Source organism: Schistocerca serialis, chromosome 5 (genome assembly GCF_023864345.2).
Source record: "Schistocerca serialis cubense isolate TAMUIC-IGC-003099 chromosome 5, iqSchSeri2.2, whole genome shotgun sequence".
Taxonomy (NCBI): domain Eukaryota; kingdom Metazoa; phylum Arthropoda; class Insecta; order Orthoptera; family Acrididae; genus Schistocerca; species Schistocerca serialis.
Window position 1 is genome coordinate 494,117,129 of NC_064642.1, and position 25,438 is coordinate 494,142,566.

At 44.0% G+C, this 25,438-nt stretch overlaps 1 protein-coding gene across 2 annotated transcripts in view; it reads left to right on the forward strand.

The window, feature by feature from the left end:
- LOC126481042 (uncharacterized) overlaps positions 1-25,438 on the forward strand; it is a 544,233-nt gene that overhangs the window by 185,378 nt on the left and 333,417 nt on the right. For both annotated transcript variants that reach the window (XM_050104523.1, XM_050104524.1), the window contains exon 2: positions 1,685-1,718. The gene's annotated coding sequence lies outside the window, so the exon portion shown is untranslated. The remainder of the gene's footprint in view (positions 1-1,684; positions 1,719-25,438) is intronic.

The window sequence follows — 25,438 nt, forward strand, 5'->3', positions numbered from 1 at the left end:
CTTCCGCGGTCAGAACCAGTTAACATGAAAATTTTGTAGGTATGGTACCGCGTGATATTATGAATGACTACCATTGATGAAAACCGTGTTTCGTTCGCGGCTACAATGGTCTCCTCCTGGGTCTGCTAGTGTAATTTTGTTGCCCAGGGTCCTTACATTTTGTCATGACTGCTCTCCTGAGCATGACTTAATTTAAAAAGGCTGATATTATTGTATTTTCGTGCACGAAGGACTGAGAAACTTTATTGAAATAGGTTTTCCTGTAGTGGAGGGAGTGGTGATCCGCTGCTGTCGGTTGCACCTTGCAGTGTGTACCGTGATCGGTAGTCATCGGCGTGTGGATTCTTGATTTCTTATGTTGGACACAGATCGCGGGGAGGCAGGTACTAGCCGGTAACGAGCGCGTCTCGATATATTTGAGAGACCTGTCGGGGCTCTTACGGCTGGCAGGCAGGATGGTGTAAACCTAAGCCCATCCTATCTGTTCATATTGTTAGCATGTTTTAAAAGCACAGTTTCCTCTCTGATGCTGCGTTCGATCATCCCTGGCTGAATTGCAAGCATATAGGTTTCGTTGAATTTTATTTCTTTGCCGCAATCTTCACGATGTTCGGCCACAGCAGATTTGTTGTGCTGCTCAAGACGATAACAGCGCTCGCTCTCCCGCATGCGCATTGCTACCGGGCTGCCACTGAAATATTAAAACGTCTTAACAACGGTAACATAGTCTTAGGTTTGCACCATACTGGCTGCCAGCCGTAAGAGTTTAAAAGGCTGCACATACAACTCGAGATGCGAGTAACTGCCGCCCGACGACGACGTATGTCCAGCATAACGCAAAGAAGAGTCCACAACCCATTCGCCGATGACTACCAGTCATGGCACACAACGCAAGGTGTAATAGACAACCGCACATCTCCACAGGAAACCAATTACTATAAGGTTTCCCTCTCCTTCCGACACAAGAAACCAATAATGGCAACGTTTTTAAAATGTTTACGTAATGCCATGCACATTAAAGAAGTTATGTCAAAATAGAAGTATCTTGGACAACGAAATTGCACCAGTAGACCCAGAAGAAGGGCACTGTAATCGTAACTGAAACATTGGTTTCATCCGATTGTTGTTTACAATGTGGAAGGTTCAAATGGCTCTCAGCATTATGAGACTTAACATCTGAGGTCAGCAGTCCCCTAGAACTTAGAACTATTTAAACCTAACTAACCTAAGGACATCAGACACATCCATGCCCGAGGCAGGATTCGAACCTGTGACCGTAGTGGTCGCTCGGGGGATTCCAGACTGAAGCGCCTAGAACCGCTCGGCCACACCGGCCGGCAATTTGGAAGGGTACCATACCCTGAAACATCTGTGTTAACTGGAAGATACTTTTATTACTAGTGTTGTATTTTCGAATACTAACTTTGCAAGGTTGCTGGCAATGTATTCAGTTAGCTTGCGGATCTGCTGCCAGTACTCTATTTGTGTGTGTGTGTGTGTGTGTGTGTGTGTGTGTGTGTGTGTGTGTGTGTGTGTGTGTGTGTGTGTGTGTTTTAGATGTGTCCTATAATCCTATTATATGTGAACTCAACTTACAAGAATATGCAAAGTGAGCTAGTTTTCATACAGAAACAAAACATGTTATTCGCATTGATAATAATGTCAGACTTCTTTTTCTTTACAGGTGTCAGTTCTTGGGACCAGCACACAAGTAGCACGTAAGTGAACGCCTGTTTATTTTTCATCATTACGTAAAAATTTATCACAGCTGTCTTTGTTTAAATATATTACATTGTTATGGTCTATAGAAAAATCTGCGAGAGGGAAGTCTTCTGTACGAAGTCGCTGCAGCAACTAGCGCATTATTTTATAGCTGTTATTAATGTACTGTCATATTATTCCTTTAGAAGGAGGGTCATGGAATGTAGGGCTTGCCTCAGGATTCTGTTCTAGCACCGTTGCTTTTCTTATAATCAGCGACCTGCTTCAGTTGTGTTTCTCTTTGTAGTGTTATTGTGAAAGACATGGAACGTAATGTAACTGACTGATTCCAACAAAATCTTTCTGACGTGCTCGCAACGTGCATTAAGTCGGTGAATGACCTAGTCTACACTGATGAGCCGAAACATTATGACCACCTGCCTGCTGACTCGTTTGTTCGTCTTTGGAGCGAAATACATCACTGATTCCGTTTATCAGGGATCCAACAGTTTGTTGATACGTTTGTGAAAGTACATATAAATAAAGTACATTTACAAAATTAAATCTATTTTACTACTGACAAATATTAACAACGGTAATGCACAACGCACCCTTCAGCAGTTTTGCTTGTAGTTTAGAAACGTCTTACAGAAGCATTTGCCATATTTTGTCTGTTAAAGTATAGCAGGCGAACTCTTTAAACGTTTGGGCTGTACTAAGGCGTTAAGGAAGAGGCTATCCACGGCAGCATACAAACACTAACGTATGAACAGCAGTTCAACAGAGCTACAGTAAGAGACCCCGGGACTCGTCTGGAGCAGTTCTAGTTTCTACAATCGAAAGAAATGTGTAGCTATCAGCTCTCTGAAATAATAAAATTCTACATTTCATACGGCTATTTTAACTTTGGCACCTTTTATTCAGTAATTTTTCACTCGATGTGTATACAAAGCTGCGGCCATTTATGCGGATTAAAGAAATGTAGACTAAACGTCCTACGTCGGTAACTTCAGAGTATGGAAACGAAATGCTACTTTCATTGAGTTCATACATGGTCCATCACGGTCTTGTTCGAACCTTATTCAGCTAGCGTTTCAGATGATGCACTTACGTACTGGTAATGAGTGACTACATTATTTATGAAATGTCCTGCAAAGTAATAAGGTCAAATTGTACACGCAATCACAAACTATTTAACCCCCCCCCATTTATTTAAAGTCTCACAAGCATTAAAAGGGAATTCAATTTATAACATATCTGTATAATGAGAATCTTTTCTAAGTAGAGGTGTAAACCATAGACCCTATTGCTTCTTAGCTATCATGAAAAAGTGATTTTCGATCCCTTAGATTCCATCGAAGTATTGCTTCAACTAATGACATGACAAGAAACTGTCAGTTCTGTGCTATACGGCATTAATTAGTGTTTAGAATACAGCCTGCTCTGAATATATTCACTTCTGATGATATACCTGATCGATATCAGGCACTGGTTTCTCAACTTGATGTAGTCGTTTTTCAGTCCCCTTCCCCCAGGTCTTACACTGTTATGGAACAGTTGGACCTGCCAGTTTTTTGTACTGTTTTATGTCTTATCTTTGCAGATTGTGTTGTTTGGTAAATTAGTATCTGTACATACAAAATTTTTACCTTTATAGTTACTGCAGTTATATGAAACATCGCAAACTAGAAACCAGCAGAGGACTCGTCCAGCATGTGTTTGTGTGTGTGTGTCAAGGAATCCACGTATCCACTCTTCCCCGAAGAGGACGATGAATTTTCTGATGAAATCTTCTCGGGCTTCCATCCGGGTAGCTGCGTCAAAAATCCACGACGTATCGATGAGTGTCATTCTCATCATCTTTGCCAGAAAGCGCAGCTAAGCGGATGGAAGCCCGAGAAGATTTCATTAACAGTATACAACGGGAAAGCCTACATTCACAGATTAATTTGCTTTTTGTTGTAGTTTTAACGCTCTTAATCCCACTTTTAATCAACAGAATATTCCGAAAATAATATGTATGTGGTGCAACGAATTTAAAAAAAATAAGTGTGGAGAAAAAAGCTATGTAACCTGATCGGCATTGTCGTTATCGATGGCTTATATGTAACGCGAAGACATAGCAGAAGTAAGCCTTTGAGCCGCAGACGTTGCATCTCGTGACCTGATGTTACGAGGATCGTATTAACATCAACACGACACTCACTACCTTCCCTCGAGACATTACCAACGTGCCTTAGCCAACGTTGTCTATCAACATTAACTATCGTTCGATAGCTGTCGAGATTTGAGAAGAGGACCTGCTATCTCTTTCGTTTACATCCATCCTGCTTCATTGCCGGATTGTGCGCGTAAAAAGGATTCCCTGTACTCGCACATACATGGGCCAGATTCTCTGAATTTATTATCGAGATCTTTGCGACATATACATGTGAAATAATTAATCTGACATCCCTCATAGTCAACAAGAAAAAAGTCTTGAATCGCATGGTGCTTCCCAGAATTTCCGTTTAAATCTAAACTTTTAGTGCAGGCTGATCACGTTTAACGTTGCCTACTTTAGCGGATATTTTCATGTGCATGCTCTAAGAAGCAAAAGAGTAATATGAAGAAGTTGATATTCCCACTGGGTGACAGTGTCCACGAGCACGACATGTGAAAGGCTTTTGCGCAAAGAGAGTTGTGGTGCATCTTTCATGCTTGTTTACAATGACTGGAAAACATAACATTCCGTTTTTTAAAATTGGATTTCAGGAAGTGCCCATTCAGCCAAGTCAAGAATGGAACGTCAGTTATGATTATACGAACATAAGGGTAACAATAAACCCAGTCTCTGAGTGGAAAAAATATCCGACCCGGCCGGGGAGCGAACCCGGGCCCCTTCGCTTGTCAATCCACCACGCTGATCGCGCACCTACCGAGACGGACAAAAAAAAATGACATATGAACTTGGACCATGAGCAATGACGCTAAATATGTCACAGACCAGTTTTCTCTAGACGATGTTTTCGCACAGTCGCCGATCTGAAGAGAAAAAGCTACACGCCACCACAAAACCTACATCATTTCTAGACAGTCACGTTTGCTTAAGGAACTTTACTTTTGGGCACGAAATTATGACTGCTCAGATGCACGATGATGCCATCTTTGATAACTAGGCGAAGGAGAGGAAAAATAATTTCCCAACACGATAATGCCCATCGAAAAGTCAGTGTCTAGTCGCTCACGGAAAAAATATCTAAAGAAGGAGAATTTTATAAAGCGTCTACCTATATATCTGTAGAGAGCGTTAAAAAATTACTGGACTGGAGAATGGCTGGTCTGATACCACGTACCCCTTTGACGAACACCAGCGAAATGGCAAATTCCTTTCCAGATAGACCGTTTCTCAAAATTGATAACTTTTTGTTGATTTACAGAAATTTTTGCTTTGCGTCACCAATGAGCATTTCGAAATTCATACTTGCACCAATGATTACACAAACCGGTTTTGTTTCTGAGTTGGGTAGCCTTCCGTGTAAAACAAACCATGTCGTATTTAAATTTTTTCCAGATTTAATTCTTTTGTTGCTATTAAACATGTATGCTTTATTAAACTTGTTGCAGAGCAGCGGTAAAACACGAAGAGATAAATCAGCGGTTTAGTAAGTTTAAGGAGAACTATAGCGTCCACTATAGTCTACCAGGCATCAATTAAGAAAGTCTCGAGCATATCCAACAGTGATGCATTCCAACAACAATGAAATATCACCCACCATAAGTTGAAATTTGGAATTCTGAAATCGACTAACCACGACATTAAACGAAAGAAAATGCTATCACTCTCGTAAACAAAGCATACACGTCATAAACTCACAGTGTCTTCCCGTCGTGGAAGATGGACGCTGTTAAGAAGCAAGATTTTCACAGATGACAGTTTTTCTTCTGAGGGTATCCACATCCTTATGTAAATGTTGTATGTAGGTTTCTCTGCTATTGTCCAAAAGTACCAACTTGGTGGCAAGCTACACTCTCACTGTAGAGTCCAGTTCTCCTCGTAGAAGAAACTGCTATGAGTGCTAGCAGCACATGTTTATGTCCATTCTTACAGACCCGGGAAGTATACTGCATGCTCATTTCCCGGCAGAATGACAAATCACCGTTTCCGACTGGGAAGTATGAAAAAAAAAAAAACTTCGCAACTGTGGATGAATAGGCCATGTCACAGTGTGTGGACATTTCGAAGTCCATATCTCGTACTACTGAACCCTGGTCTGCGTTGAGGATTCTGCATAATTCTGTTAAGCTGATGCAGCAAACTGCTGCAAAGACCGCTGCTCAGTAGTACTACTCCAGAAATCTGAAACATCATTTCTCCAGAGTAAGCTAGCTTTAGGGCAAATAGAAGCTACACAGGCCAAGTGCACACGTAGAGGCAGGATTCCAAAAACAAGAAAAAAAAAAAACTTCAGTAGTTTGTGTAGATTTGCATCTACATCGCTAATCCACAAGCTACCGTAAGCTGCGTGGCGGAGGGTACTTGTTCCACTAGCAAACAGAGCTATGGAAAAATGACTGTCTGTACTCCTCTACATGAGCCCTAATTTCTCGTCTCTTACATTCGTGGCCCTTGCGCGCGACGTATGTTGGCGGCAGCAGAATCATTCGGCAGTCAGCTTGAAATTCTGGTTCTATAAATTTTCTCAATTTTCTCGAAAAGAACACCGCCTTCCCTCCAGCGATCCCTATTTGAGTTCTCGAAGCATCTCCTCACAAATTACATTTTGTTCGAACCTACGGGTAACAAAGCCCACAGGCCACCTCTGAATTGCTTCGGCGTCTTCCTTCAATCCGACCTGGAACGGAGTCCTATGTGCGGGCTCCTTTACAGTTGTTGTTGTTGTGGTCTTCAGTCCTGAGACTGGTTTGATGCAGCTCTCCATCCTACTCTATCCTGAGCAAGCCTCTTCATCTCCCAGTACCTACTGCAACCTACATCCTCCTGAATCTGCTTAGTGTATTCATCTCTTGGTCTCCCTCTACGATTTTTACCCTCCAATGCTAAATTTGTGATCCCTTGATGCCTCAGAACATGTCCTACCAACCGGTCCCTTCTTCTCGTCAAGTTGTGCCACAAACTCCTCTTCTCCCCAATTCTATTCAATACCTCCTCATTAGTTATGTGATCTACCCATCTAATCTTCAGCATTCTTCTGTAGCACCACATTTCGAAAGCTTCTATTCTCCTCCTGTCCGAACTATTTATCGTCCATATTTCACTTCCATACATGGCTACACTCCATACAAATACTTTCAGAAACGACTTCCTGACACTCAAATCTATACTCGATGTTTACAAATTTTTCTTCTTCAGAAACGATTTCCTTGCCATTGTCAGTCTACATTTTATATCATCTCTACTTCGACCATCATCAGTTATTTTACTCCCTAAATAGCAAAACTCCTTTACTACTTTAAGTGTCTCATTTCCTAATCTAATTCCCTCAGCATCACCCGATTTAATTTGACTACATTCCATTATCCTCGTTTTGCTTTTGTTGATGTTCATCTTATATCCTCCTTTCAAGACACCGTCCATTCCGTTCAACAGCTCTTCCAAGTCCTTTGCTGTCTCTGACAGAATTACAATGTCATTGGCGAACCTCAAAGTTTTTACTTCTCCTCCATGAATTTTAATACCTACTCCGAATTTTTCTTTTGTTTCCTTTACTGCTTGCTCAATATACAGATTGAATAACATCGGGGAGAGGCTACAACCCTGTCTCACTCCTTTCCCAACCACTGCTTCCCTTTCATGCCCCTCGACTCTTATAACTGCCATCTGGTTTCTGTACAACTTGTAAATAGCATTTCGCTCCCTGTATTTTACCCGTGCCACCTTTAGAATTTGAAAGAAAGTATTCCAGTCAACATTGTCAAAAGCTTTCTCTAAGTCTACAAATGCTAGAAATGTAGGTTTGCCTTTCCTTAATCTATTTTCTAAGATAAGTCGTAGAGTCAGTATTGCCTCACGTGTTCCAACATTTCTGCGGAATCCAAACTGATCTTCGACGAGGTCGGCTTCTACCAGTTTTTCCATTCTTCTGTAAAGAATTCTCGTTAGTATTTTGCAGCTGTGACTCATTAAACTGAGAGTTCGGTAATTTTCACATCTGTCAACACGTGCTTTCTTTGGGATTGGAATTATTATATTCTTCTTGAAGTCTTGGGTAAGTTAGTTCTAATGGAATGTTGTCTACTCCCGGGGCCTTGTTTCGACTCAGATCTTTCAGTGCTCTGTCAAACTCTTCACGCAGTATCTTATCTCCCATTTCATCTTCATCTACATCCTCTTCCATTTCCATAATATTGTCCTCAAGTACATTGCCCTTATATAAAACCTCTATATACTCCTTCCACCTTTCTGCCTTCCCTTCTTTGCTTAGAACTGGGTTGCCATCTGAGCTCTTGATATTCATACAAGTGGTTCTCTTCTCTCCAAAGGTCTCTTTAATTTTCCTGTAGGCAGTGTCTATCTTACCCTAGTGAGACAAGTCTCTACATTCTTACATTTGTCCTCTAGCCATCCGTGCTTAGCCATTTTGCACTTCCTGTCGATCTCATTTTTGAGACGTTTGTATTCCTTTTTACCTGCTTCATTTACTGCATTTTTATATTTTCTCCTTTCATCAATTAAATTCAATATTTCTTCTGTTACCCAAGGATTTCTATTAGCCCTCGTCTTTTTACCTACTCGATCGTCTGCTGCCTTCACTACTTCATCCCTCAGAGCTACCCATTCTTCTACTGTATTTCTTTCCCCCATTCCTGTCAATTGTTCCCTTATGCTCTCCCTGAAACTCTCTACAACCTCTGGTTCTTTCAGTTTATCCATTTCCCATCTCCTTAAATTCCCACCTTTTTGCAGTTTCTTCAGTTTCAATCTGCAGTTCATAACCAATAGATTGTGGTCAGATTCCACATCTGCCCCTGGAAATGTCTTACAATTTAAAACCTCGTTCCTAAATCTCTGTCTTACCACTATATATATCTATCTGATACCTTTTAGTATCTCCAGGATTCTTCCAGGTACACAACCTTCTTTTATGATTCTTGAACCAAGTGTTAGTTATGATTAAGTTATGCTCTGTGCAAAATTCCTCTTTCATTTCTTCTCCCCAATCCATATTCAACTACTATGTTTCCTTCTCTCCCTTTTCCTACTGACGAATTCCAGTCACCCATGACTATTAAATTTTCGTCTCCCTTCACTACCTGAATAATTTCTTTTGTCTCGTCATACATTTCATCTATTTCGTCGTCATCCGCAGAGCTAGTTGGCATATAAACTTGTACTACTGTAGTGGGCGTGGGCTTCGCGTCTATCTTGGCCACAACAATGCGTTCACTATGCTGTTTGTAGTAGCTAACCCGGACTCCTATTTTTTTATTCATTATTAAACCTACTCATGCATTACCCCTATTTGATTTTGAATTTATAACCCTGTAATCACCAGACCAAAACTCTTGTTCCTCCTGCCACCGAACGTCACTAATTCTCACTATATCTAACTTTAACCTATCCATTTCCCTTTTTAAATTTTCTAACCTACCTGCCCGATTAAGGGATCTGACATTCCACGCTCCGATCCGTAGAACGCCAGTTTTCTTTCTCCTGATAACGACGTCCTCCTGAGTAGTCCCCGCCCGGAGATCCGAATGGGGGAATATTTTACCTCCGGAATATTTTGCCCAAGAGGACGCCATCATCATTTAATCATACAGTAAAGCTGCATGTCTTCGGGAAAAAATACGGCTGTAGTTTCCCCTTGCTTTCAGCCGTTCACAGTACCAGCACAGCAAGGCCGTTTTGGTTAGTGTTACAAGGCCAGAGCAGTCAATCATCCAGACTGTTGCCCCTGCAACTACTGAAAAGGCTGCTGCCCCTCTTCAGGACCCCCCTGCGGGTTCGGGGGTTAGAATAGGCCCGCGGTATTCCTGCCTGTCGTAAGAGGCGACTAAAAGGAGTCTCAAACGTTTCGGCCTTATGTGATGGTCCCCTGTCGGGTTTGACCTCCATATCTCAAAATTTTTCCGAAGAGCGAGCCGATTGGGGAAGGGCGCCTTACTTGGTGCATTGTGTCCGTGTTGTGTTGAGAACTTTCGCCATCTTATTCGTCGTTGCATTGCAGTCTTGCCCGCTCTCCATCTCTTGGGCATCGATGCGCCCCTGCGTGCACGTTCTGCCAAGCACTGTGCAGGGCCATTTTCTGCACTGACGACGCCCATGGACCACATGTCACCTAACATCCAGCACGGTAGCCAGTCCGTTGTGGTGGGGCCGCCATGTACCCTGTTGGTTGTAGCCCCCTGACAACACAGGGATCGCTCTACTGATGCCTGCGCCGTTCACTCCCCACGTATGCCAAGGAGTAGATGCCCATCTCCCTGGGGCATCAGGACTCCCGGCAATGGCCATCCTGCCAGGTGGCTATTGCTGTGGCTGGGTGGCGCCCGTGGGGAGGGCCCTTGGTCGGAGTAGGTGGCATCAGGGCGGATGACCCGCAATGAAGCGTGGTACATCATCTCTCGCTGGCGGCCAGCCGCCAGCAGTCTCTAAGCGTTCTCGGGCTCAATTTAATGCTCAGATGTACGATCCGAAAACGTTCCCCTCCCTGGCCACGCCGTGGGAAGAGCGTAAGTCTCAGGATGGAGGTAACAGTTATTCGCCCCGATTCTTAGTTTGCACGAGAGCTGATGGGGAGTCTTTTCTCTCCACAAAGCCTCAGTTCTTCGTCGAGCATTTAGAGGACAAGTTTGGGGAGGTGGAGGGCTTGTCTAAAATGCGCTCTGGGTCCGTACTGATACAAACGGCATCCTCCGCCCAGTCCCGCAGGTTACTTGCTTGTGACAAGTTGGGGGATGTTAACGTTTCTATTACACCACATAAGAGTTTAAATATGGTCCAGGGTGTTATTTTCCATAGGGATCTCCTTTTGCAGTCTGATGATGAGCTGCGCGCCAACTTAGAACGTAGAGGTGTTCATTTCGTCCGGCGCGTTCTTCGGGGTCCGAGAGACAATCAGGTTGCTACCGGTGCCTTCATCTTGGCCTTCGAGGGTGATACGTTACCGGAAAAGGTCAAGGTGATGGTCTACCGATGTGACGTCAAGCCCTATATCCCTCCCCCGATGCGGTGCTTCAAGTGCTGGAAGTTCGGCCATATGTCTTCCCGCTGCACTTCCAGCCTCACATGTCGCGATTGCGGATGCCCATCTCATCCCGGTACTCCATGTGCCCCGCCTCCCATCTGCGTCAACTGCGGGGAGCACCATTCACCTTGCTCGCCTGACTGCAAAGTCTTTCAGAAAGAGCGCAAAATCATGGAATATAAGACCCTGGACCGGCTGACCTATACTGAGGCCAAACGGAAATATGACAGACTCCATCCTGTGAGAATGACATCTACTTATGCAGCTGCTACAACAACTGTGCTAGCTCCATCAGTTTCGAGACTTCCAGCCAGCTCGATAAGCAGTAAGACTCCTCCTGCCCCCTTGCCCGTGGGGGGCTCTACCCAACTGGTTGCTCCTGCACTACCTACCTCAGGAGCAACCTCCTCCCACTCGTCGGGGACGTCCGCCCCCGCTTCTCCGCCGGAGAAGCGTCTAACTTCTTCGACTACTCTCGCCCGTAAGAGTTCCCTTGGGACCCTCCCTTCCCAGGGTTCCACCAGCGGGAAGGATGACGGCCACCATTGGCATAAGTCCTCACCAGCGGCCGGGCGTAGGGCTTCACGATCCTCTGTCCCGGAGACTAAATCGGTGAAGCCTTCCCAGCTGGTGAAACCCAAGGTTCAGCGAGAGAAGTCCAAGAGGAAGACCTCTAAGGCCAAAGAACTTGTGGTGGCACCAACCCCACCCCACCTTTCGCGCTCTGCGTCTGCGGATGAAGTCGAGATTCTAGCGTCCGCTGAGGACCTTGATCTCGCTGGTCCCTCAGACGCCATGGATGCCTCTCGTACGGGTACTGAATCGGTGGCAGTGAGTGAACAAGCGGCGTAAATTGCCTTCCCAGTCCTTTCACGCCTTTCTCAGCCATGGACTATACCATCCTCCAGTGGAACTGCGGCGGTTTTTTCCACCATTTAGCTGAGCTCCACCAACTTCTGAGCCTTCGCCCTTTCTTCTGCATTGCTCTCCAGGAAACTTGGTTTCCAGCGATGCGAACCCCCACCCTCCGTGGCTATCGGGGTTATTACAAAAACCGAGCAGCTTCTGAAAGGGTGTCTGGTGGCGTCTGCATATATGTCCTTCACACTCTGCACAGCGAGTCTGTCCCTCTCCAGACGCCTTTAGAGGCTGTCGCTGTACGCGTATGGACGCCACAGGCTATTACCGTCTGCAGTCTTTACATTCCACCGGATGGTGTTGTCTCGCAGCATGTCCTGGCTGCACTGGTCGCCCAATTGCCGCCGCCTTTCTTGCTATTGGGCGACTTCAACGCCCATAACCCTCTGTGGGGTGGGTCAGTGGCCACAGGTCGAGGCGCCGTCGTTGAACATTTGTTGTCGCAGCTCGATCTCTCGCTGTTAAATGATGGCGCCTTCACACACTTCAGTGTGGCGCATGGCACCTACTCCGCCATTGACCTTTCTATCTGTAGCCCTAGCCTCTTACCGTCTGTCCAATGGAGTGTGCATGACGACCTGTGTGGTAGTGACCACTTTCCGCTCTTTTTGTCACTACCACAGCGTCACTCTTCTGGGCGCCCTAGCAGGTGGGCTATGAATAAGGCTCACTGGGATTTGTTCTCCTCCACTGCAGCTTTTGAGCCTCTCTCTACTGATGACATTGATGCGGTGGTTCAATCTGTCACCACCGGCATCGTTACTGCCGCCGAATCTGCCATTCCCCGTTCTTCTGGGTCCGCTCGGCGGAAGGCTGTGCCTTGGTGGTCGCCTGAGATCGCTGAAGCGATTAAAGATCGCCGGCGGGCGCTCCAGCGTCACAAGCGACATCCCTCCTTAGCCCACCTTATCGCCTTCAAACGGCTGCGTGCGCGGGCCCGCCTCCTTATCCGCCACGGCAAGAAGGAGTGCTGGGAGCGGTATGTGTCCACCATTGGCCTCCATGTCACTCCCTCGCAGGTCTGGGCCAAGATTCGACGCGTCTACGGCTATCGGGCCCCTGCCAGCGTCCCTGCGCTCTCACTGAATGGAGCCGTTTGTACCGACTCCGACGTCATTGCCAATCGCTTAGCAGAGCATTTTGCTATGAGTTCCGCTTCTGCGAATTACCCCCAGGCCTTCCGCTCCATTAAAGAGCGGCTGGAACGTCGGAGCCTTTCGTTTCGCAGCAACCACCCGGAATCTTACAATGCTCCATTCAGTGAGTGGGAATTTCGCAGTGCCCTAGCTGCTTGCCCTGATACCGCTCCTGGGCCAGATGGCATCCACTGTCAGATGCTGAAACACCTTTCAGTGGACTGCCAGCGGCGCCTTCTCGATCTTTACAACCGTCTTTGGGTCGAGGGGGAGTTTCCGTCGCAATGGCGGGAAGGCATTGTCATCCCCGTTTTGAAACCTGGGAAGACCCCTCTGGAGGTGGACAGCTACCGTCCCATTAGCCTCACCAACGTTCTTTGTAAGTTGCTTGAACGGATGGTGAGCCGGCGCTTGCATTGGGTACTGGAGTCTCGGGGCCTTCTGGCTCCGTCTCAGGGTGGGTTCCGTAAAGGCCGCTCCACCACCGACAATCTGGTGAGCCTGGAGTCGGCCATCCGTACTGCCTTTTCCCGCCGTCAGCACCTGGTCGCTGTCTTTTTCGACATGCGGAAGGCGTACGATACGACATGGCGTCATCACATTCTTTCTACGCTTCATGGATGGGGTCTTCGGGGTCCTCTGCCGATTTTTATCCGCAATTTTCTGTCGTGTCGTACCTTCCGCGTGCAAGTCGCGGCCTCGTATAGTTCCTCCCACGTCCAGGAGAACGGTGTGCCACAGGGCTCTGTTTTAAGTGTCTGTCTGTTTTTAATAGCCATTAACGGGCTTGCTGCGGCCGTGGGAAATTCTGTCTCCGCTTCCCTTTATGCTGACGACTTCTGCCTTTACTACAGCTCTACTGGCATTGCAGCTGTTGAACGTCAGCTACAGGGCGCTATCCGTAAGGCGCAGTCTTGGGCTGTAGCGCATGGTTTTCAGTTTTCGGCAGCCAAGACCTGCGTTATGCATTTCTGCCAGCGCCGAACAGTCCATCCTGAGCCGCGGCTTTATCTTGCCGACGAACTCCTTGCTGTGGTGGAGACCCACAGGTTTTTGGGGGTGGTTTTCGATGCCCGGTTGACTTGGCTGCCTCATATCCGGCAGCTGAAACAGACGTGTTGGCGGCATCTAAACGCTCTGCGATGCTTGAGCCACACCCGCTGGGGCGCCGACCGCTCTACCCTGTTGCGGCTCTACCAGGCGTTAATCCAGTCCCGTCTGGATTATGGGAGCCTGGCTTATGGCTCAGCATCCCCATCTGCGTTACGGGTGCTGGACGCAATTCTCCACAGCGGCATACGCCTTGCCACTGGTGCTTTCCGCACCAGCCCTGTGGACAGCGTACTAGTGGAGGCAGGTGTACCTCCACTGTGGGTACGACGCCAACAATTACTGGCTGCTTATGCTGCCCATGTTTTTAGTTTGCCCGGGCATCCAAATTACCGTGTCCTGTTCCCGCAGTCGGTCGTCCATCTGCCGGACCGTCGGCCCCGGTCGGGTTGTCCGATCGCCATACGCGTCAAGGAGCTTCTCTGCGGGCTTGGGTTTTTCCCTGTTCCGCCTCCTTTCCAGGCGCCTCTGCGTACACCCCCGTGGTGTGTTCCTCGCCCTTGCCTTCGGCTCGACTTGGCACAGGGCTCGAAGGACTCGGTCCCTCCAGAGGCCTTCCGCCGCCGCTTTTATTCCATCCTTGCCACGTATCAGGGCTCTGGAATTGTTTACACCGACGGTTCGATGGTTGCTGGTCGTGTCGGGTATGCGCTAACTCTCGGGGACCATTCCGAACGACGGTCCTTGGCGGCTGGCTGCAGCGTTTACACTGCTGAGCTAGTCGCCATCTTTCGAGCCCTAGAGTATATCCGCTCCTGGTCAGGTGAGTCCTTCGTGATCTGTAGCGATTCCCTGAGCGGTTTACGAGCTCTCGACCAGTGTTTTCCTCGTTCTCGTCTGGTGATGGCTATCCATGAGTCCCTGCATACTCTTGCGCGTTGCGGCCGCTCTGTGGTCTTTGTGTGGACCCCCGGTCATGTCGGTATCCCAGGCAATGAACATGTTGACCGCCTGGCGAAAGAGGCCACGTGTAAACCATCTCTGGATGTTGGCCTCCCAGAGACTGATTTGCGGGCAGTCCTCCGCCGAAAAGTTTTTGCGCTTTGGGACGCTGAATGGCGCGATCGGATTACACCCAATAAACTCCGTGCCATTAAGGAGACGACGACTGTGTGGCGGTCATCCATGCGAGCCAACCGCAGGGACTCCGTCGTCCTTTGTCGGCTCCGCATTGGCCACTCCCGGCTAACACATAGTTATTTACTGCGCCGGGAGGACCCTCCTGTCTGTCGCTGCGGGGCGGCTTTGACAGTGGCCCACATTCTGTTGGCCTGCCCCCTTTTAGCTGTGGTCAGGCAGACATTTGCGCTGCCTGATACGCTCCCTGCCCTTTTAACAGACGACTCCACTATGGCTGACTTAGTTTTACGTTTTATTCGGGCAGGGGGATTTTATCATTTATTCTGAGTGTTTCTGTTTTATTTTATTGTTTTTTGTTGCTTCTGGCCTTTGGCCTATGATTTTAAACTGATTTTTTAATGTGTTTCTATGTGGTTGGCTTTTCCTTTTTTATTTCTATGGTCGGCCAACCACCGTCACACTCTGTGTGGTTTTAGTTCGTTTTGTCTTGTCTTTGTCTCAGTTTCTGTTCTGTATCGTCTGTGATCTCTTCTGTTCCTCGTTTTTATTCTCTGTGGGTGTTCTTTGTCTTTGGAAAAAGGGACCGATGACCATAGCAGTCTGGTCCCTTTAATCCCCCAAACCAACCAACCCTCTTCAGGAACCACATGTTTGTCTGGCCTCTTAACAGATACCCCTCCGTTGTGGTTGCATCTACGGTACGGCCATCTGTGCCCGCATCTCGTGGTCGTGCGGTAGCGTTCTCGCTTCCCACGCCCGGGTTCCCGGGTTCGATTCCCGGCGGGGTCAGGGATTTTCTCAGCCTCGTGATGGCTGGGTGTTGTGTGCTGTCCTTAGGTTAGTTAGGTTTAAGTAGTTCTAAGTTCTAGGGGACTGATGACCATAGATGTTAAATCCCATAGTGCTCAGAGCCATTTTGAACGGCCATCTGTATCGCTGAGGCACGCAAGCCTCCCCACCAACGGCAAGGTCCATGGTTCATGGGGGGTCCTTTACAGATGAACCACTCATTCCTAAAATTGTCCCAGTAAACAGAAGTCGATCATTTGCCTCCCGTACCACAGTTTTCAAATGCTCGTTCCACCTCATATCGCTTTGCAACGTTACTCTCAGGTATTTAAACAACTTGACTGTGTCGAGCAAAATACTGCTAACACTGTATCCGAACATTACAGGTTTGTTCTTCCTACTCATCCGCATTAATTTGCATTTTCCGACATTTAGGGCTAGGTGCCATTCATCACACCAACTGAAAATTTTGTCTAAGTCGTATCTTCCTATAGTCACTCATCTTCGACACCTTACCGTACACCACGGCATCACCAACAAATAAGTGCAGATTTGATAAAATCCTTGTCTCTGATGAACACTCGACGCCGAGGACAACATACTTAGAGCCACTCGCATATCAGTGAAGTTATTCCATATGCTCGTACCTTCGTTAACAGCCTGCAATGGGGCCCCGTGTTAAATGCTTTCCAGAAATGTAGAATCTGCCTGTCACCCTTCATCCATAGTTCTTAATACACCATTGAGAAACGGGAAAGCTGAATTTCGCACGATCGATGATTTCTAAAACCATGGTGATTCGTGGACATATGCTTGTTAACCTCAAGAAAGTTTATTATATTCGAACTGAGAATGTGTTAAAGGATTCTGCAGCAAACAGAAGTTAGGGATATTGTTCTGTCATTTCGCGGGTCCGTTCTTTTACCTTTCTTATGTACTGGAGTCACCTGAACCTTTTTCCAGTCGCTTGGGTCTTTATACTGTGCGAGAGATTCGCGATAAATGCAAGTTAGGTAAGGTGACCAATGCCGCAGAGTACTCTTTGTAAAATCGGACTGGTATTCCATCCGGACCTGGTGATTTACTTGTTTTCAAATCGTTAAGTTGCTTCTCTACACCAGGTATGCTTATTTCTATGTCGTCCGTGCGGGAGTCTGTCAGTCAAATGACGGTATGTTTGTATGGTTCTCCTGCGTGAACGATTTCTTGAGCGTGAAATTTAAAACTTCGGCTTTCGTTTTGCTATCTTTAACTGCCACACCAGACTGGTCAACAAGGGATCGAATGGAAGCCTTAGACCCGCTTAGCGATTTTTACATACGGCCAGAATTTTCTCGGGTTCTCAGCCATATCTTTTGCTAAGGTGTGACGTTGGTAGTTTTTGTATGCTTCGCGCATAGATCTTTTCACAGACGCACGAATCTCTACTAACCTTCGTTTGTCATTTGTGCTAGTTATGACACAGTTTGGAAAGAGAGCCTCCTACACGCTGCACAATACTGAAGCTAACGGGTACCACGCTGTCGGACAAATCCTTTCGCATTGTACAGCGCAACATTACAAGTAAACAGAGACAGTTGAAAAATGGACTACAGCACGGGTCTGTTCTGGCTTCCATTTTATTCATTCTTTATATCTCAGATCTGCCTAACACTCTAATTTCGAGTCCTTCTAGAAAGTTTCAAATTAGCGTACACTCCGCTGCAGAGTGAAAATTCGTTCTGGTACGTTTTGTGTGTTTTCTTCATTAAATGTGTTGTAATACTATATGTACACTTCGCTAAATAAATAAATATACTTGTTTTATGATAGTCTGTAAGTTAGATCATTCACACCAAACGACAGTGAAGTGTTATTCTCCTCACGCTCGAAATGATCAAGCAAATGTAGAAAGGAAATTGGATATCGTCTACGTTTGTTCACAGTGCCAGATATGCCCAAACGAAATTGATTAACAAGTGCTCAATAATGAAAGTTATTGTCACAATTACGCGTACAAAAATAAACAATCTCACTCAATATGTATTGTAAGGAGTTGTTACTGCGACAAATGATGTCATTTTTCGTGAACGCTGATTAGTGGAAACAGATACTAGCCCACCCAATCCAAGCGCTTATTATGTAGTACTCTGTTTCATTCAGAATGTCTCACTATTGAGAATAATCATATTCCTTGTTGCAGTTCGTCTCCGATCTTTTGTTTCTATTTTCCTTGAATTTTTGAGTGTCACTATCGTTTTTAAATAGCAGTATTTTGTCTTTGGATCCTCAATAGAGCGTTCGTCTGGGTAATTATTTAAACGGGAGGCACGATAATTACTTGTTACCTGTTACGTAAATTTATTCGAATTAGTTTTGCAACTAGCATGTAGTGTATACTGAGGTCGTTTCTGCTTTGATGACCCACTGCACTAACAGAGGTTCCACCAGTGTTTGTCAAGCTGCTGTCCGCGGCACGCATAAAATACTCGTGCGTTCCGTAGTATTTTGTAATAATATGCCGAATTCGGAAATGTCACGTAACGTTAAGAGCATCTTAAGAGTGTAATTTTCCTGCTCAATAACGACCAAAAATACTTAGAGACAATAATATTTTAATTTTAACTGAAGCTTTTGTCAGGCGCGTGCGTGGAAACTGAGAGGTCACGGGGTCGAATCCCAGTCGGACCACGGAATTTTCAGTCTGCGTTTTAACTTCGCCCTCATCTCTCAGTGATGTGAGGAGTCGCCAGAAACGACGTGTGGTTCGGATTCCACGTTGAACGAACTATAGGTCCCGTTTTCGCGGTTGGATAAGTAGGGTAGGTTAGGTACACACAAGTCACCGAAGGGGCTTGCACCATGGCATTGAGCAGCACGAAGTTGTTGTTATTACTGAAGCTTTTGAAGGATAACAACTTATGTAGCTACTTTTGGTTATACGTGACTCCTTCGTCGACTCAAAAATGTACAGGAGGAATTGCAGTTTGCGCGTAAAATGTTGGCCGGTCACCTCAGAGGCGAAGCTGGATGCGGCGGCATGAACAAGACATTCCTTTGCTGCACAAACAAGAGAATATGGAAGCAGTTTTCAAAACGCCAGCTTGATTACTGCGCGAGGTCACTTCCTCTTCCTTCAGCGATCCTTGACCGACTTCAGTTAACGCACGTCCTCGGAAAACGGTTGCGGACGCGCGCGTACACACACACACACACACACACACACACACACACACACACACACACACACACACACACACACAACCTGTCGCTCACTTTTTGACACTATGTTCTCGAAAGTCATAAGTCTTGCACTGTCAAAGCTTTTGTCACAACTTGGTTACACTACCATAGCCTGTCAGTTCACTGGAAATTTTCTGAACATAGCTTAATCTTTCTGCTCGTACAGTGTGCAGTAACGTGACCTGTTCTCATGCGAAACAGAAGAAACAGCCAAGTATTTTGCCCATTGAGTATTCTGAGATAAAGTTGTAGCGTTTCAATCAAACAATACTTCAAATATGATACTTAACGAGATCGTAAATTACGCCTCTGGTCTCGCAGTGTATGCTTGCTATTAGCTACACCTTGGACTACAGATAACATAGACTGCGCATGAGGTCATTTTACTGAAACCAACATCTAAGTCACGTGGCTCGGGACACAAAGCCGAGTATGTTATTGCGCATTTATAGTGCACTATTTATGACATTTTTATTACAAATAAAATGTTTTGCGTTTCACTAGATGCAGAAGTAAAGGCCTTCACGTATGCTTCGATAAGTTTTGTTTTGTATCCTACAGATTAAGTAAAGTGACAAATATCTGAGTTGTGTAAGTGAATTACTTCAAAATACTTGCAGAGGTATTTCCATAAGTTGAAAGTTAGGATGGATGTTGGTCGTTGGATGTAAAACTTGTTGAATGATTAAGATTTTAAGACGACATACCGTTAATATCTAGTTTACTACACCAGCATAATCAATGTTTTGTAATATATTACGCTTCCTATCTTGTTATGATTCCAGTATCTGTACTGGATTAAATAAAAAGCAGGAAACGTATGTGCTTATTTTACTTAAATACCTTATATTGTACACAAAACGAATTTCCTTTCTTACAAAACATTACTACAGCATTTCACACACATTCTTGTGGAATCTTTACAAAACTAATGCTGCGTTCGAAATTGTTATTTTGTCTTCCAGTCCAGTGGAAGCGGTGAACTACAAGAATTCACAGTGAAAAAAAAAGAAAGGAAACAAGCATTCACTAAATTCTGTCGCTTGTTAAAAGAATTATCAATATGTTTCAACTTGATCACATGTAGAAAAGATAAGCACTACCTCATTATCAGGAATTTCGGAGAAACTATGTTAACTGCACTACTAAGTGTGTAATAGTAGTACTGTAGTTCTTTGAACTGTCAAAATCAATGCTTGATTTTAGCTATGAATGTGAGAAACTGTAACTGTCAGCTCCACTTCACACAGGACGTAATGACAGACACTTGGCCTTCTGCCCCGAGTCACGTGACTTAGATGTTAGTTTCAAGCGTTAACACGGCAAAGATGCGTGGTCTGTGTTATGTATGGTCTATGGCTACACCACAGACGCAGCGTGGGTAATTTGAATCGGATATACTTTTGCTCGCTGACTTCGATCTCGCAGAGGAAGACTTTTTAAGGGTCGCACAAACACGAGCGACGGATGGCAGCAATCCGTCGAACGCAATATCGCCTGGCATCGGTCGCACGCCAACACACCACACACGAGCGACTTGCCAAGCAATTTCAATCAGTATTATGAACGTCACTGTATCGAGAAGTTCTGCCGTGGATAATGAACTGCTGTGTTTAGCGGCAGTTCAGTTGATCTCCGTATACCATGAATTACTTGCGAAACATAAATTTAAAATAATTGAGAATTATAATTTATTTTGAAGCGCTGTTGTTGGAAAGTTAGTTACTTTATGGAATATATTACATTTTTCACTAACGCCAGAGGGGTTGTGTACATCTTTCCAATATGCCAGTACAATTTATTTTACGGTTATTAGTTCTCGATTCCTTTTTATTAGTTACTCTTACAATTTAACTGCAAGTATTTACTCAATTTATTCGCTGTGTCTTTAAAGATGATGTCAATAGCAGCACTACTGACTACCGTAACTCTTGTTATAGATTGTATGGAAGAGTGTTAGTTTGTATGCGATGACAAGGGATTTGAGTGCAACTTTGTAATACATTTGCCCTGAGCAATTAAATTAAAATGTCCTCTTAACATTACAGTAGGTACATATGTCACTCTGTTTAAAAGTTAAAACTTTAATAATGCATATAATTATTTCATAAATGAACTTCCCATCAATTCTGCTTCTAAGCACAAGCTTCAAATTCTAATCATTGCAAAATCGGAGTGTTTATTTTGTGTTACTTTTGAATATAAATGGAAACTGGCTTTCACTTAAATTCTCAGAGTAGTCCGTGGTTCCTGGATAACTTCAAATTCTAACGCAAATTTCTTGCCCAGTGTGGGCAAAGCGAAACGAGAAAAAACTGAACAACCGTGCTTAACAAGCAGGGAAACGAGTCGCCGCCAAATTGCCACACGTCTCTGCTAACCAGCCAGGCAGCCATATTGCGTGCACGAATTGCATGCGATCAAAATTGTTCAAATGGCACTAAGCACTATGGGACTTAACATCTGAGGTCATCAGTCCCCTAGACTTAGAACTACTTAAACCTAACTAACCTAAGGACATTACACACAGCCATGCCCGAGGTCGTATTCGAACCTGCGACCGTAGCAGCAGCGCGGTTCCGGACTGAAGCGCCTAGAACCGCACGGCCACAGCAGCCGGCTGCATGCGATCCATCAGATTGCCTGTATCCATAACATTAGGGCCTATTGCTAATGGCCATTTATCTTCGTGTAATATTTTCCATTAGTTTCACTGAAGGCGTAGAGCAGTTGCGTAAAGAAAGAACCTCATTCCAATATTAATCACTCTGTAAATAAGGCGTAAGAATTACTATTCAATAACTTTCATTTCTGTATTACGATTTTTTTGCCCCTTATTTTGTCAAAAATAAAATTTTGCGATTCCAATACATTACATACTCAAACAATAGAAACAGTTAGCAATGTTAGCCTGCATAAGAAGTTCAGAGCTTACACTTTGGTATACATAAACATGCTAGTGATATAACAGCGATAACCTCTGGCGAGTAATAGGCGGAGCACTACTAATAACATAGGCTAATGCAGTTATTTACATGTTCCATAGCTCATTTGAACGATTCTTTTATCGAAACTATGTGGGACGAGTCAGTTTGCAGGATATGTACTCGTATATGAAACTGGTATCAAAATAAATGAACACATTACTTTTTAGTCTTTCTCACGCAAGTAGATTTAAAAACGTCGCTTTCTTTACAGACTGTCAGTATTTAAACACAAATTCGTCCATGTAATAGAAGAAGTTGTCCAGGATTAATAATTTTAGATTAAATTTAAAACGTGTGTAGCTACCTTTCAGACATTTTATTCGTATAATTGGACAAACGATCAAAGATGTTTGTTGTTCCATATTGATCTTCATTCTGAGCCGTAGATAGCTTTAATAAAGGGCAAGAAAGGTCATTCTTCCCTCTAGTGTTGTAAGTATGGATCTTAGTGCTCTTTTCAAATTCTGATGGGTTATTTGTGACGAATTTGATTAGCGAATCGTGAAAGCACAGTTAAAATACCTAGCTCCTTGAAGACGTACCTATACGACGCTTACTGCTCGATTTTGTGAAATAAATACTTTCTTTCTAAGTGGTGGATTAGCCCAGAAAATTATTCCATAAGACATTGACAGGAAGCATGCCAAATAAGTCAGGAGCTTTATTCGCTTGTTTCCAAGGTTAGCAGTCATACGAAGAGGAAATGTAGTTGAACGTAATTGTTTGAGAGTCTCAGTAATATAGTTCTTCCAGTTCAAGTTTTCATACTTATGAAGACCCAAAATTTGGAGCATTCTATTCTGTTTACTGACTTCTGCTCATGTACTACATCAGTTGTTGGTATGACTCTTTGTTACGCAGAACTGAACATAGTGTGTGTTTTCAAACTTTAGGGAGAATCCGTTTTCTGAGAACCACTTAATAATTCTTTCGAGCACATCATTAACAATCTGTTCTGTTGCTTTCAATCTAATTGGGTTTATAATAACCCTAGTATCGTCTTTAAAACGTACCATTTTTGCTTATTCAGTGTTAAGCGGAAGGTCGTTCACATATATGAGGAATAGCAGTGGATCAAAAATTGAACCCTGTTGGACTCTACATCTACATGAATACTCTGCAAATCACATTTAAGTGCCTGGCAGAGGGTTCATCGAACCACCTTCACAGTTCTCTATTATTCCAATCTTGTATGGCGGCGCGCGGGAAGAACGAACACCTATATATTTCCGTACGAGCTCTGATTTCCTTTCTCCTTTCTCAGGTCGGTGCCAATAAAATATTTTCGAGGAGAAAGTTGGTGATTGTACTTTCGTGAGAAGATTCCGTCGCAACGAAAAACGCCTTTCTTTTAATGATGTCCAGCCCAAATCCTGTATGATTTCAGTGACATTCTCTCCCATACTTCGCGACAACACAAAAGTTGCCGCTCTTCTTTGATCTTTTTCGATGTCAGTCCTATCTGGTAAGGATTCCACACCGCGCAGCAGTATTGTAAAAGAGGACGGACAAACGTAGTGTAGGCAGTCTCCTTAGTAGATCTGTTACATTTTCTAAGTGTCCTGCCATTAAAACGCAGTCTTTGGTTAGCCTTCCCCACAAACTTCACTCCCTTTGTGATTTATCCCCAGTCACTAAAATTTTGCACCCTTCCAAACATTGAATTATTCATCACAGCTTTTGCGTTTATTAGTATACTTCAGATCAGCTGTGTGTAAAGCCATCAACTCCATAAAACTTGAATTTTTCTAAGAGAATCACATGATCCACTCAATTAAAAGCCCTCGAAAGACACAAAAATACCAACTTATGATATTTTATCACTTAAGACTTGTATCATTTGATGAGTGAATGTATAAATGGCATTCTCAGTCGAGGCACCGTTCAAGAATCGAAACTGTGGTATGCTGAGTGAATTGTTTCTACTTAAGTCTGAGACTACTCGTGAGTACATTACTTTCTCGAATATTTTAATAAATATGTCATTAAGCATATTTGACGATAATTATTTAAGCCCTCTTTTATGACAAGATTTAACAGTTGCATGAATAACATATCTGGAAAATTCCCTGTGCCAGTGATGCATTATATATATCACTAAAGGCACGACTTATTAATTCGGAACAACTTTTCAGAATTATGTCTGGAATTCCACCAACACCAGATGAGATTTTTCTTCTTTAGAATTTTTGTAATTCTATTAATTTCAGCGAAGGATATACGAGTTGCTTAAAGTTCCGTGGAATGACGTTTTTAATATATTCTCTTGCTTCAAGTGGACCATTTAATCCTATTTTCGCTGCTACATTTAAAAAGTAATTGTTAAAAGTACTCAAGTCTTGTGAATTATGTCACAACAGTGCCATTTAGTTTAATTACATAGTGCCTTGTACTCCGATTGGACATCCTGTCTCCCATTTGACAATACCCCACTTATTTTTATATTATTATCCGAATTAAGGTATGACGAACACTTTTCTGTACAACATCGAAGAATTAGTTACCCTGAGTGCGTGCTATAGAGCGTTTGAAATGAGTCCACATTATTAATCTATCATTCTATGAGTGAGTGAGTCAATTTACTGAGATGACAGACTGAATTCCAAGACGCCTGAAAAACACCAGTCAGGACGATTTTTAATTTTGATTGTTTTTGATTTTTTACTCCATATCTCATGCATTTAAAAGACCTGCCATACATAAGAAACACAATAGCATTTAATACAAACTCTGATTTAAGTCAAACGTCTGCTCATATGTGCTTGTGTGTTAAACTAAAAGAGAAGCAGGGAGACATGCAATACATCGAAAGTTTAACAGTGACAGCATAGCAGGAAAAAGAAGAGAGAACGAAAAAGGAAAAAAAAAACTTCTATTCACAGTTAACTTATCTTTCGCTCTGTAACGGAAGAATTAGAACGTATACAATTACAGTGATCTAAATGATTGTAGATGTATTTACGTAATTCCTTGATTTCCTTTGTAAAATTCTATCTCGAGGCTGACGCAGATATTGTTTGGCAGTATTAGATATTATCAGTCTTTAAACACAGTGTATAGCTTTAATAAGCGTGGGACTGACAAATGCAGTTACTAATACTAGTACAGATACAGTCTTTTGCTGTATTTAAAATAAATTGCAAAACCAAGCTTTGCATAGCCTTCATGTTTTCGAACGTGCTCAGGCGGAGCAGGGAATGAGAATAAGTCCTATGAAACTAAAAAGTAACTTTACTGTGAAATAAAAACAAAACAAGAACAACAAGAACCAAAATAAAGGCAGTCTGTTCGAAGTTACACATCT